This window comes from Meleagris gallopavo, chromosome 6, assembly GCF_905368555.1.
Source record: "Meleagris gallopavo chromosome 6, MGAL_WU_HG_1.1, whole genome shotgun sequence".
NCBI classification, from domain to species: Eukaryota; Metazoa; Chordata; class Aves; order Galliformes; family Phasianidae; genus Meleagris; species Meleagris gallopavo.
In genome coordinates this window covers 31,583,153-31,599,107 of record NC_139409.1, presented here as the reverse complement: position 1 = coordinate 31,599,107, position 15,955 = coordinate 31,583,153, and positions in this window count along the sequence as shown.

Here is a 15,955-nt window from a genome sequence, read left to right as displayed (position 1 = left end):
AAATGAGCAAAAGGAAATGATGAAACATTCTTATCTTCTCAATTATTTATTCACTGTTTTCCCCCTTCATTTTCACTCCTGGGATAGTAATGAGTTTTACGAATGTAAGGTGTCAGCTGCAGGCTTCTCTGTTGAAACCTCTGAATGTATGGCTCCTCAGGGCATTGCAGGCATGGATAATGCATAATTTACAAACAGACTTGAAACTTTCATCTTCCTTTTCCCACTTCTTTTCAGAGCTTTTTGTTCCTGAAGTGATTTGTTTTGCTGTAGTGGAAACCATATGCTCTTCTGAATCTCAGTGGAGTGTAGAAATTCTGCAGCGTTACCAGATGTTGCAGAAGAAACTCCACCTGACACAGGACTACATGAATGTCTCTCCTTCAGTCAAAACCATCTTTCTAAGGAGATAGCTTATTTTTTTTTTTCCTGTTACTTGGTGGTAGGTGACATCAAATCAGTCAGTGATGATGGAGGCACAGTTTCAGACTCACAAAGTCTGTGTTTTGTTTCTGGTGGGCTGAAGCTGGAAGCTTTAGTGAGCCATCTCTCAAGAACATGGGTCAATAGTTTGTAAATGCTAGTCCTGCTTCTGGCATTGACTCTACTTTGTCCCTAAGGAACATTAGACCTACTGTGTCAGATAAAGACTTGTTCAGACTTGGAGTGACCATGGCCTCACACTCATATGTGACCAGGTGCTGCAGGGTAGACTGGAATAACATAGTATTCAAACAGTTAAAAGAAGTTACTATGGCTGAGCTTCTCTCTTCTATTCAGTAGTTAGTGTATCACTTGAACAAAAAAGGCTTATGTTCTCCCTAAAAACATGACTGTAAAGTATGTTTAATAAAACATCAGATGCTCTTTTTATTCTGTATATACTTTCGGTCTTGTGTGAGTCTCTGTGGCTATTTTTTCTTGTGGTAGCAAATCAGGGGTGTAGGTGCTCAAGGGCAGGGGGCGAACTTTTCCTTTCACCTGAAAGTGAGAGTTGAGAAGACAACCTCAAACCCAGAGCTGCTTAGGAAAGACTGAGAGAGCAGGACAAGGCAAAGGCATGGATTTGATGCAAAAAATGGGCACAGGTCTTGGTTTCCTAGGTATCTTTTGTTGACTCCTTAGCTGCAGGCCATGGATCCCCAGAGGTCTGCAGACTACAGCTAAAACCCAGGGGTTTGATAAGTACTTCAGTGATTGCTGTTTAAGCTACACCTAAAGTGAGATGTCAGTAATCTGAGAATAGTGTTAACAGCACGGTTTTGCCTCCACTCCCCAGTGTAATTAAAATGTCATTTCATCTTGCAGTATAGAATCATAGAATCATAGAGTCCTTAGAGTTGGAAGGGACCTTTAAAGGCCATCTAGTCCAACTCCCCTGCAATGAACAGGGACATCCACAGCTAGATCAGGTTGTTCACAGACTGGTCCAGCCTCGCCTTGAAAGTCTCCAGAGATAGGGCATCCATTACCTTGCTGGACAACCCGTTCCAGCGCTTCACCACTCTCACTGTAGACTTTTTCCTTATATCTAACCTAAATCTACCCTCTTCAAGCTTGAAACCATTTTCCCCTGTTCTATCACAACAGACACTGCTGAAGAGTCTGTGCCCTTCTTTACTGTAGTTCTCCTTCAGATATTGAATGGCTTCTATCTGGTCACCTCAGAGACTTCTTCAGGCTGAACAGCCCCTGCTCGTTATGCTGGGAGCTGTCTTGAGCATTTGTGTGGCCATGAAGAGCTGTGAACACCCCAGCTCATTATAGACAGCCATTCCTGCCTAGACCATTTCTGAGCCAGCTGGGGGGATGAGACCCAGGTATGGCCATTGTCATGGGCTTAAAGATGTTTCCCCTGCCTCCTCCTGATGGCTCATGGCCAGGCTGTGGGGTCCTCTGTCCAACCAACCAGCATTTTCCACTGAGATTTACCATGGCTGTCCTTACTGGTTCCACTGGCAGAGCCTCACGCTTTCATAGCAACAACTGTCAGCCCAAATATTAACTAGTATTTACCATCAAAAATAGCAACATTTTGGTTTTCTATATATATCACTTGGACATACCTGCTGTACCCAGTATGTTATGTGGGAGGACCTTTTACTATATATGATGGTGGGATGGACTGTGATTTTGACCAATCTGTTGTATAATTTGCTCTGCTGCATTGGACTACACATTGTTCAAAGTCCAAGACTTTCAGCATAAGTGAAATATATTGTTCAGAGAATGTGCTGTGAGGTTAGATGCTATGGTTTAAGCGCACACAGTCACACATTATAAATTGATCTCTCAATATTACAGAAAATATTATTAGTATGGAAGTTGTCCTTTTTACTGCAATATCTAGTTCACGTAAGGAATCCTTCTGACACATAGAATTGTTAGTTATTTTTTTAATTTAGTTTGATAGCTTTCTTCAGCAGCGCATTCTGGAAATGCAGCAGATCAGCACAAATATACAGGCTGTCACAGCCAGTCTTGCATAAAATATGACCTGCAGTTTTGAAACATACAGTTACATGAGTTGTAATTTAAGTGGCATCTTCTTTAGTTAGCAGAGCATGCTGGAAGTGGAGTCAGCACCTTCACCTGCTGAAGCAAAGAGACTTCTCCAGTGGCTGATGTTGGTTTCCACTCGTGTACAACTGAACAAGAACGTGAACCTTGGAACTTGGTTCACACAGGGAAGACACAAGAGCCTTTCCATTCCTTGTCTGCAAGCTGCTAAAAATGCAGCTTATCATAAAACTTGTGGTCACAGACTTTGTGGTCCCACCACCTGAAACCTCCCACTGTGAATAACCAGATGCATCCCCACAGCAGAAGTATTAAACTTTCCCAGTAACACTTGTTTTTGATATTGTCTTTCAGTCTCAATTGCGAGAGCCCTATACTGTTACATCTTGCAAAATATATATACATATCCTGTTGCAGCTTATTTTACTGATGCATTGTAAAGATTTAAAAGCCTTTCTCAGTCATAGAAAGAAAATAATAATTAGCATCTACAATAGGGGAATATCATATCTTTGCAAGGAGATGAACAGGGCTTGTCCTCCCACTCCTGACAGCTGCTTCAGGGAGACATTTCTGAGCTGTCAGAGATTCTCTTTATGAGCAGATTCCTTTGTAAATCTTCATTGCCTAGACAAATAGGTCTACAATTGGCATCTGTTTTTCCCAGTGATGATTTTTTTCTCCTTTCTTACTGTTTTTTTTCTCTCTCTCTTTTTTTTTTTCTTCCCTATCTGATTAATCGTCTCTACCCGTCTCTTCTGGTTATTCTTTTTTTTTTCTTTTTTTTTTTTTTTTTTTCCTACTTTTACATAGTCTTTATTTGGTGATGAAAACTATTTGGGAGCAAAAAAAATGTATCAGGCTTCCCTGGAATTTTGGCAAAGGGTAAATCTGCTTTGGGCTGAGTAGAAAGAGTTAACTGAAGGAGGTAGATAGAGTGGCCACTGGAAAGACAGATATTTCCCTTCAGAAAACTTACTGCAGAGCATGGCTTGTAAATGTGAGGAGAAATATACCCACAGAGTTCACCGAGCCTTTCCCAGCACTCTGAAACTGAATCATCTGACTTTGTTTAAAGGTTTTTGATCCAAAGAGCAAGAGAACATTTCACTACAATTGTGCTTGAACCTTTGACACTGGAAACTGAGGAAATTATAGCATCTGCTACCAGTTTCTCCTGAGCAAAGAAGATGTAAAGCCTGCAGAAACACAGACTGATTTTTTCCCTTATATCATCATTTTCAATAAAGGAAAAGAAAAGAAAAAAGAAAAAAAAAAAAAGGAAAAGCAATTTTCTGGAAGTGGGAAAATATTTGTGTTTGCATTTCTGTCTGTAATCCAGTGTGTGGCTGATAAGAGGCTCATGTGTTCATAGCAAACTCTACGACATTTGAAGTCAGAGCAAGGTTGGAATGGGGCTGATTTCTTTTGCTGCCTTTGTCCTGTGCTGAGCTGTGCCCTGCCAGTGAATTGCACAGTATCTTAAAATGACCTTTCATTTAGGTTGTATAGAGATACTTTTAGTCAACTGGTAGGAGCAAGTGACCCCTGACCTCCTGATTTTCACTGTGTGCATGGAGGCATTTTCTGCTGCTGATGGGTGGTCCCAGTAGACAGTGACCACAGATGCCTGCTCCTGATAAATCCAGAGTTGGGCTAGTGAGAGAAGACCTGTCACTGGCTTTACTAGAGAGTGAAATATGTAAGCTGCACACGAGTTTCTGCTGGCTTTCAGGCTCCATTGCTGGCTGTGAAGACTGAAACCACGTGATGATGATCCCATGGGACTGCTACAAATGTCCCCCTGCTGAGAGGCTTCAGAAACAGCTTCCAGCTCTCTTTGCTTGATAACCGGGATTCGGGGTCAGTTGTGGAGTGTATGATTTTCCTGTTCACTCTGGTAGCAGCTTTATATTTCTGGCTGAACGCAATCATGACACCGTCCATCTCACAGTGAGTGAGCCTGGTTTATTTGCCATTAAGATGCACTGGAAACCTTCACTTGAGAACTCATTCTTGGAGCAAGTTCTGCTTTTTTAGATTGTAGCACCTTTCAGAGAGGTTAGCCAAACTTCTGTCATCGCTGGCTCAGATGGCTTATTCAATTGCACCCATCCCTCTTGCCCATCCTCTTCTTGCTCTCTTCCTTTCTTCTGGTGCCAATAATTTCTATAAATGACTGTATGCTGCTCAGTGGCAATAAATATTAATAAAGGTATATCACTTTACTGCTGTAGTAGTGGGAGAAGAGGTGAGCAACATATATTTTACTTCTTCAGAGGCTTGGCTCCCTTTGGCATGCCTTTCCCTCCCAGAAGATTTGCAAAATTACACTCTGGTTTCCCTTCCCAGATGAACTGCATCCTCACATCTGTCTGGCTTTGCTCCAACTTGCTCCAACTCAGTAGGAGCTGGGAGAAAAGTTTAACATGCTAATTGAAAATGTCAAATTTTGGGTTTATTTATTTCTAGTTTCTGTAGAAAGAAGGAAGTAGAAAGACCTTCTGTCGGAATAGCTCACTGTTATTGTTTCACTTTGAGCAAGTGAACTTCTGGGTTGCAGTAAAGGGAGTGCTGGGGCAGCTGAGAGAGGCAAAATGGGCAGTGCTAAGGAAGCAAACTCAGTCTTTTTGGGAGAGTGTGGTGTTGGGAAGTATGTCTTCAATGACTGAACCTTTTGGACACTGGAAGATGATGGGAAAGAGACAATTGCTGAAACAGGTGTTGCTACATTGAAGCAGTTGTGTTAAGACTTGAGAAGCAAAGGTTTTGGAGTACCAAAATGAAAAAGCTGTTAATCCTGAGGAGAAGACAGGAAGAGCCAAGCACTGTAAAGCTTTGGAAGTACAGGAAATAGCTGAAGAGTCTCTCTCAGAAAGCTGAATCATTTCATGATTGCGCATTATGTTAAAACATTTCTTTATGCAAATTAAGCATAATCTTTGGCAAGCACAATTTCAATGAAGGGCTTTTGGGATGTCATAGGTGTTATGTTGTGACTAAATTGCATTTTAATGACATGGAGAAGGAGTATTTTACATAGATATTGTTTTGATCTGGGCAAACCAGAAGAAGACCAGAAATGCCTGGATAAAGATAAGCAACAAATAATTAATTAGTAATTCTATGTCAGAGGAAAAACATATCACAAAGAGAACTAATCCAATGAAATGTTTGAGCAGCTCATGGTAGGATTGATGCTACTGATAGTATTTGTGCTCCTTTTGCGGAGCAAATTATTCATATGTAGGCCCCTAGTGATGTGAGTCATTCATGTGCTCGTATCATACATGATCACCAATGTGCAAAGAATACAGGAAGTAATAAAACTTTCCAGAGATGACATATGGAGTTGGTCAATGTTAAGCTAAACTGTCCATGTCTGCTACCACTGTGTGTATTTGTTCAGTTATCTTCCAGATGTGTTGTAAATCTGGAGACAAGCAGTCTGATATAGCAATAAAAAAAAATTGCCAATTGCCACCTAAAATTGAGTGCCAATACTGAGGCAGAGAATAAGGCCATGGTCTTAGTTTGGTGGTGTAAAGAAGTTCATGACCTTATTTGTAGAAACTGAAATGTTAACTGAAACTGGCCATAAATCACTTAATTACCAGTTTGGGTTTGTCCAGCACACTGACTAGAACAGTGAGATGATTTTTCACTGGAGAGATGTGATTTGTCTATCTTACAATACCAGTGGGGATGTGTTAATGGTAGGCACCGAAATGGGGCATTTGATAAAAACTGAGAGAAGTCCAAAGTCCACTTGGAAAAATTTCCCATGATTTTAACTGAAATATGGGCTATGATATCTGTGATGAATACTTATATAAAGTCATCACTACAAGAGCAGTATTCTTTCAGCTTCCCTCATCCACTCAGAGGAGCAACTCCTCATAATAAAAGGGTTTTTTTCGAAGACAGCAGAAGCAAAGTGATTCATAAGGAGTTGAAGAAAAATTCCTGAAAAAGATAGATGAAAGTTACTTAGGGATAGAAAAAAGATTTCTGGTGAAAAATGATACTGAGAAAGTTGTCAAGGCTTGTTGCCTAGGTCAAAAATGCAGACCACACTGAGTAGAAAGGTTTTATATTAGTGTTCCAGGGAAAAATAAGCATCTTGCTATTGGTAGCTGCTTACAGAAATTGTGGTAGTGGTTTGAAAAAAGATATTTGATAAAATAAAGATAATTCTGAAAAACTCAAATGTGTTTGAGCAAAATCATTTGTAAATTGAAACTTCAGTAAGGTATTATATTATGCTTTTAGTGTTTTTCACATTTTGCCAGTTTTATTTTTCTTGATTTTTGATGTGTTGAATTAACAAGGAGACTGATTTTAAACATTTCTCATGACATCTATCTTTAAGATATATTCAAATAATATCACTGATACAAGTGGGACTATCACTGTTGTTGTGGAAGTGGATCCCTTACTTAAAGAGTAGTTTCTGGAAAGATTCAATTGGGCAAAGTCTACTGAGACCACTGCATTTAACTAAATCTGTATTTGAAATAACTGAGGAAGAGTATAATTATATATTTCTCTGATTCTGAAGTCCTTACTCATGGAATTAGAGTATCTTAATTCAATGAGACTATTCACATGAAAAAGCATTAATCATACGAGTAATGAGAAAGGATTGAAGGGTCATTCTTAAAGTTGCTATGAAACTTTGCAGCTGTTTCACATAGCCAACTATCATTATATTTCCCCAATTATCGCTTCTAATGTAGTAATATTAATTAAACTAGTGTGACACTGACCCTGTGCTGGTTTGTGTTCTGTTTGAACCCACTCTAAGTGCAGTGTAGAGCACTGAAGTAGGTGTCAGAGGTGTGCAGGCCAAAGTCTACAGCCATCTCTCTACATGTGGTACATTCCACCCTCTGTTGGTATCAGATTTTCTTTGTCAAAAAAATTGTCACAGTGCCCGACATGGAGTTTCCGTTTCCCACCCAGTCTTTACAAACCTGTTAGAGCATGTCTGTTAACTCACGCTATGACACACAGGGTGCAGAAGTATTTATAACTACCTGTGGCTATCAGGACAGCCTTGCAGTGTCATCTTCAGTTCTTTCACGCATGTCAATATTAATTGCTTCCTTTCCCAGTCTCTGCAAATGAAAGTTCACATCTTTCAAAACAGCATCAGCCTTGAGGCCAAATACTCTCCCAGGTGTTTTCTACCCTCTGCATCTTGAGCCAACAGGAGGTCATTTCTACTGCCCAGGGATTGTCCCTGCTTATCCATGATGCAATTACCAGAAATCTCCATTAGCCTTGATGCTGAATGATCCAGCAAACCATTGCTTCGCTTCTGAAGGGACAGTTGTGTCCATAACAAAACCATCTGCTTTTCTTGTATCGAGAAGCACAGCATACTGAATGGTTTGCATTAATGGTGTTTTTTTTCATCAGCATAGGAAAATATTTCCAAGCCTCTTATTTTTTTGATTAAGTGTTACCGTTACCTCTGATATATGTTTTATACACACACACACACACACACACACACACACACACACACACACATACATATATAAAATTGGTTTTGGTCACACCATATGAATAGCCTAAGTGAAGTGACACACTTTCGCTTTGGAGTTTCATATTTTCTTTTGAAGCGTGTGGCCACACCTGTAAATTCACTACATGCTGCTGTCATTCATTAATCAGTTAAGTTCCCTGTATCTTCACTCACTGTCCTTTTGGGCAATTTTTTGCTCAAAATTATATATTCAGTTAATAAGATTTTGTGAGCTTGTACCCACAAAACAAATAGGTTGCCAGCAGAAACAAGTTATTAAGCAAAATGAAAGACAGCATGATGGAGGAGAAGTGGTTCTCTAGTCCAGCTAAGCTAAATGAAGTTATAAGTATGCATATTGATGAGAAATTCATTAAAAAACAGACATCAGAAAAGACATGACTGAATCTAGAAGTAAAGAAAACTGGTCAGAGCTTTCTTCTTCTGTCCTCCTGGCAATGATCCATTGCATGAAATAGCACTTGTCCTGCACAGCATCAACACTGCTTGAAAGCAAAATCCAGGCTACAGAGAGCAGATTCAGACATCATAGTTTTTACAGTGAAAGGTGGGAAAAGGCCAGCTTTAGGATCTTCACGTGAAAAACAATTTTCCTATATTTTTGACTAGATTCAATCAGCTAAGTGAACTGTCAAAAAGAGAACTAGTTAATTCCAATGAAATAAATACAACACATCAGAAAAAAGTAAGATTATTCCAAGTTTTTCCTGTTTCCTGCATTCAGATGGATTCTGGATCCTTCATTACTTCTAAGTTTGTCAGCAAAGGTATTGACGACTGTGAGAGGGAGTCTGACACCCACTCCATGCCTTTCCTCTACAGCCTGGACCAGGAAAATACTTCACAAATTGTTCAGCTCGAGTTGGATAGTCACACTGTACTTATGTAAGGATGTGCTTGTATGCTTCTCTAATTAAGAACATTTTCATGAAGCAAGGTCTGGGAACACGTAAGTCCTATCTTGGATCAGAAAGGCCACGTTGAACAGATCAAGTTAAAATTGTCATTATTAGTTGTTCTGAAAAAACTTCAACAACAAAAAAAGTGGTATTATGGCTTAGTTACCTCCCTCAGCAAGGAAAGGTGAGATATGTTCACCTGTGCCGTAAATATAGGACACCTGAGCTTAAATATTTGACTTGTGGTTTTGGACACATCAGCAAGTGTGGACATTCTAGAAATCCCTGAACAAACTGACACTGGGCTAATCTGGTGTGTGTTAGCCAGGGAAATGCAGAAATCAGCACAACCTAAGAACCTGGGCAAGTTAGGCTATAACATATATATTTTCTGCAGAGTGATAGTGTTGACCCACCCATTTGTTTTCTTATCTTTTTACAAGAAAGCATTTTATTTCTGTAATAGAAAATGGAGTTTTGGTTCTGGTGTGCAGTGTCTCTGTTTTCACAGAGCTTTTTACTTGACTTTACAGTGTGCTTTTCTTCTTCTTCTTTTTTTTTTTTTTTCTCCTCAGCATACTTCCTCGTTACCAATGCAGCGTGACTTGGCAGAAAACGAGTCCAGAATATGTTACTAAAGAAAACATCTGTTCAGTGCACATAAGCGTATAAAAAGACTTCTTCAAACCATGTGGGACAGGCCATTGGGTCACCTGGGAATTAAAACAGAAGAAAGACGGACAAAGATGCTAAGAACTCTTAGGATAGGTTGTTAACACATACTACCCTGGACAACTTGCTATACTCTTACTAATTAAACTACTTACATAAGAACAAGAAGAAAAGAAAACCTAGAAAATGGTGTGGAAGTTTCCCACACTTGATGCTAATTCAGTATCTCAACAAACTGGCAGCTTGGCCAGTTAAAACACTATTTCCAACTCCAGATGTGTTTTTTCTTATTCAAGTTTGCATTTAGTCTTTCATTTCTGCTCCTTTTGTGAACAATTCCTATCAAGTCAGTATTACATGCAACAGGTTAGCTGTTTCCAACAAAGAAGGGAAACAAGAAAACGTTTCCTGGGAAAGATCTTTTTAAAGAAAGGCCCATCCCATTGGTATAAATCAATAAAAAGCAAGTGTACTCATTTAATTAGTCAGAAAGTCCTAATATGTCATCTTGTCATGTGCAGGACTCAACTGCTTTAATAATTTTATCCTCTTCTCCTTTTAGATAGGAATTCATTTCAGAGAGCTTGTAAAGTACAGTATACTGAATTAGAGATTTCATTATTCACAGGAACCTGAAGAAAAAAGAGATCTTTCCGCACATGATTAATACCTCAGCTGAATACCATGTGCTGGATGTGGGCCATTCATCAGCAATTTAACATCTGTAATCTGGCCATGGTAAGTCACTGCTAACATCATGAACAAATCATGGGTGCTCTGTGGTCTTAACATGGTTTATGGGCCTTGCATGAAAAGAATGTGTGTTCAGCATGTGGAGGAAGCTGGCATGGCCTAAATTAGATGCAAAAGAACTTATGAAAAGGAATCTTGCCAGTTATTTATTTATTAAGTAGATGCATCTGAGGGCTGCTTGGGAAAAACCTGCCTTCTAACTTTCCCTAATAAGGAAAGGTTAGAGCATGGGAACCAGCAGGATTTAAAACAATAGAAAATAATAAAACAAGAGAAGGTGATTAAATGTAGCACAAAACCACATAGCTTGATTTGTAAAGGCACACAGTTTTTTATGCTAAGTGCAGTTTTGTTCAGTTCCACCCAGCACCATGAGCCATGTGAACCTGCACACCCCTACTCCAGGCAGGGTGCAGGCTTGTCTGCAACCAGAATGTCCCTCCTTGTGCTACAAAAAAGGAATAAACTGGGATAAGGCTGGTGCTTGTATCATAAAGAGCTGTATTTCACCCATTCATGAAGAACTGATCGGATCCAATCCAGACTCCTGCTACAGTTTCATCTCTGCCTTCCAAGCAATGTGATGGCTCTGTCAGAAGAAACCAGTCAGGATCACTTTCTAAAAGTTGAGTTGAATGGCAGATTCTTGAGGGGAACATGAATAGCTTTAGTAAATTGCCTTCAAAAGTAGCACAGGATCTTTCAGTCAATTTTAAAAGATCTGTTTACTGTTGCATATGGCAGTCATTATTTGGAATAATAAACCCACTGAGAATGTGAACATGCATGGGCCAACAGATGGGTCATCATGCTTAGCAATTTAAGCAAGTAATTTATTTCAATCACTAGGACAAAGAACACCGAGATTACTAATTCCCATCCAAGACACATGCAACAAAGTGCCACAGCTTTTCTGAATTTTGAAGCCATTATGGAAATGTACACCTGCTCTATGGGATTTGAGACCATTTTTTGCTTGCTTGAAGCAATTTGTTTCAGAGTTCTTACAAAAAAACCTTTTTTTTTGTTCCTGACTTACACTGAGAAAAGCTAAGAAATGGATGGCTGTAATGATACACTACAAAATAAAGTCACCTGGATTTGGGCAGTGGTATATGAAGGCTGAACTCTAAGCTCAAAGTAGCAAAGACAGTGGTGAGCACTTCTGTTATTTTCATCCTATCTTCCTCTGGATTGGTAGGAGCTTGATCAGCAATGAACAATGTGTACATATATCAGTTCTTTGCTAGCAACAAAACAGAATTTGCTACCTCATGCTTTGCCAACTGAATTATCTACAGATGTCTGCCATTATCACTCTTTGAAAAGAAATAATCATCTGCTGAAAGTGGTGACTATGAGAATGTGATGTTGGCAGTGATATCAATGGGACAGGCCACGCAGACAACATGAGGACCTCGGTACCATTGCACAAATGTCTCTGTCGCCATGTTGGCACCTGGTGCCATTGCTCCTGGACACCACTTCCACAAAAACTTAACTGTGTATCACAGAAGAGCCAGGGCTCTCCAATGGCTTTTTCAAGTGATTACACTGATTTGGGTCATGTTCAGCCTGATGACCAATCCAGAAAGAAAAGTTAATCAGGTCTTACAGGGCCTGTGAAGTCCAGCCTGAGATGCTGCAGATTCTCATGAGCCCTTTGAGCCCGTTGCAAATGCAGTCAGATTCATTCATCCATCTGCAGTTCATTTAAACCTCCACCCAGATGGCAAGGAGACCATTAAATCTCCGTAACTCAACTGTGTGCCTGGGCTTTACAAAATAGCCACCTCTTGTAAATACACAGTGTGTTTACCTAAACCTCTGTGGTATGATCAGTGTTGTCATATAAAATGTAGTTACCGGCATTTCATTTTGAGACATGAATGTTGAATGAATTATTAAAACAAATTCTAAAGTTGCAGGATTTACTCATTAGCCAGTGGCCTCTGTGAGCAGACATAAAACTTGTCACCAGCAGCATGGCCTGGGGATTTAAAACATTGTGAGGGAGTTGTGAAGAGAAGATCCTTCCTCTGCTGAGAAATCTGTGGCGACTCCTGAGAACAGCTTATGAAATGCCAAATGGCCTTACGAATCAGAAAGGCACCCCCACAAAAAGATGGAAAGGGAGAAAAGTTTTAACCATTAGAAAAGGGGAGCTGGACCAAACAACCTCTCAGGTTCCTTTCCAACTCAAACAATTCTATGATTCTATGAAAAGATAAGTAACAATACATGTGCCAGTGCAGACTGGCCTGAATTACTGCTTTTTTTTTTTGTCAGGAAAATTAATTGTTGACAACATTGAAAAAATCAAAATATTTTATTCTGACATTTTCAAAACTTTTTTTTTAAATGTATGATTTCACAATAATTATTTCATGAAGAAAAAATTGATTTGAGAAAGCACGGAGACAGCCTTTTGTTTGACCAGAATCAGACTAAATTTATTTGTTTTTCTTTCATTGAGAGTGATGAACTACGAGGGGGTTTGGATTTATCCAAAATTCCAGACCCAAATGAGTGGGTTTGGATTGATCTGAAATTGCCACAGGAAGGAAGCAATGTGGTACGGAGCTGTTCCCCGCTGCCTTGGGGACACTTCTGCGGGATGCACCTGAGCCATTCTCAGGGTGCCTGAGGCTCCTCTCACACCCTGGTGTCCAAATCTGACAACGATCCTTGGACAAACATGATCAGGAGTGCAGAGTGTTGGGGATGGGAGCGAACCTGTGCAACCTGACCGTGCCACTTCAAAGCCAAAATGGAAATTCCTGTTGAGTGCAGCTGATTTTGGATTTGTTGATGGCTTAGCTCTATTTTCCCTTTTATCTTTATTATCACAGCCATGCTGCCACGTTTTCTAAATTCTTTGGCTATGACACATGCTCAGCATCCTGGCCTCTCACATTCAGATCCTTCTCATACTTCCAGCCCACTTGCAGTGCAAAGTCTTAATGAATTTAGAAATGAAAAAGTTCCAGATGTTTAGCAAACTATCAAAATAGACTGCCTCTTCTTTTTCTAGGAAACTTTTCACAACCTGATAAAAACCTGCTTTCTTGGCAAAGAGATGATATATCAGCCAAAGGTGCGAAACCTTAATGGAGAAGTACCATATGCCAGTATGGGAGAGAAAAAAATCCGAGTTTCCAAGTGTCACCATGTGCTTTCTAATTCTGTCTAAAAAAAATGATCAGTATCTAAGAAGAAAATTAAAGTGTGGTAAAAGGGCAAAACGAAATTCCAAATTTAACGTCAAATATATTTACATAGGTTTTTACATACCTTTCTTTTTTTTTTTTTTAAGTTTAGACAAAAAAATACAAAATTCACAAACTACGGAGTTTTTTCCAACTAAGGCTGAGTGAATCTTTCCAGGGAGTAGATAAACAGCTTCAGTTACAGCTGTGATGAGCGTGCACCCCATTAAGGGACCAGAAGTGAGAGTTATATCAGTACATTTCCTGCATCTTGTATTATAAATGTTGGAAGGCTGGTGAATCAACTCAGCAAGTAAATTCTCTGTGCAAACATCCCATTTCGTGACAGGCTGAAAGCATTCATAGGAAGCTGTGCCTGTGAAGGGAAAGCAGGAACCTCCAAAGGCATGAGCCTCTGCTCCAGCTGCCATCTGCTTCCTGAAGGGGACAGATAACGGAGGGGTGCCTAGAAGTACAGCAGTATAGCAATGGGGAAACTTAGGACAGGTTTAGATCTGTTTCCTGACCACAGGTTTTCCTTTTACTCCTTCCTCTTTCCTCTCCCTTCCAACCACTCCTCAGCTGCAATCTCTGTACTGTCCCAGGCACCTCCTAGAGGTGTTCAGGATCAGGTTGGATGAGGCCCTGGGCAACCTGGTCTAGTACCAGATCTGGAGTTTGGTGGCCCTGCCTGTGCCAGGAGGGTTGGAACTTGATTATCCTTGGAGTCCCTTCTATCCCAAGCCCATTCTATGATTCTATTAATCTCTTGTCTGCTTAAAGGAGTTGTGGATCCAAAGGAGCCTCTCTGGGCTGTGCAGGTTGGGTATGAAAGGCACACTTGGAAAGCTCAAGGCCAGCTGGCTGTGCCTCCAGCACTGCTGAGTCCTACACGCTGCCCACATGGCTGAGTCACCTCCTGTCCCGCAGGTGTGCTCTACAAGGCCAGAGGGTTGCATTTTTGCAGAGTGTGGGAATTAAGAAACACCAATTTGCTGTTGGTAGGGAGCCCAGCAGACATGTCTTCTGCTCAGAGATGTCCAATAGGAATTTCGGGCTAATGAATGTACCCCACTGCAGACCACACAAGTTGCTTTAATGGCAAGCCTCCTGCTAACAGACTTTTTGCGGAGAGCCAAATTCCTTGGTACATGCAGATCTGCCGTGTTGTGGGAATAAATTCACCTGCTACATTTGAGACTCACTGATCTATGTGGGATGACGGTCCTCTAAAAAGGGCTGGTGGTTGCTGAGCTCTTTTAAATTAGGTAAATATCAGTTTATGTGCAATTTTTCTCTTTATTCATTTTAAGCCACGAGTTTACGTTTCAGAAGCTGTCTTGTTCTGTCTTTTTAAATGTGTATTTCAATATGTTTTTGGTGTGATTGTGGTTTCCTCTGTTGATACATTGGGGAAAACAGCAGTAAGGCATCAAACAAATGCAGAATGGACAATACTGAAATTACAAGTGTGCATACTGGAGAGCTTAGGAGTGCAGCCAGACCCATTCACCACTGCCTAAAAACAAATGGTAATGAGCTCTTCAGCATTAAAGCAGAACTGCAGGTCATCCCTTGAAAACAAAGCCTTAGAGAAGGCTTTGGGGAGTTCTGCTGACAGTGACATCCACTGTCTCCCTTGTTCACCTCCGGTCTCAGTTCATACATGCTATGAGATGCACAGCAGATGTGGAGCCAAGAGGGATTTTTGGTTTGTCCCCCTGCCAAATCCCTCCAGGGGTCATTTGCCCTGCTCACACACTTCCCTCAGGCCAAGGCGGTGAGGGGGACAAGCTGCAGCAGCACAGAGGGAAGGCACCTGGCTGCTGGGCCAGGTCATGCCAGCAATGAGCTCTGAGCACATGCAACTTCCCTGCAGGCTCTGGAGAGACATTATGTGTGTAACAGACATAAACCTCTCCTGGGTCTGACATGAGGTTTGTGGGGGGCAGACAGAGTGCACATTGTCAGATGGCAGGGAATTGAGAACTGGGTGAGATGGAAGTTTTGAAGTAGAAAGGCATAAGCAACTCAAGCAGATTTACACAGACTGCACATGGGTCTGCATGTAGCAGAAACTATAGCAAAAAGCACACAAGGCAAAGAGCTGGGGGAGATTACCTCATTTTGCAGTAGGTTACAAGGAGTGTGCATATGAAACCAACTGACAGCAGGGTTACTGCTTTGAGTATCATTATAGGAAATGAATGAACCATCAAGCATGGACAAAAGGTTTTCTTGTTTAGTTGGAGCAGCACACAGGAACACGATCTGCCTTGGCACTAGGAAGAGTGATACAATCATTCTTTCAGTGCTCTGCTAGTAGTGAAGCCCCAGAAAGACAAAGC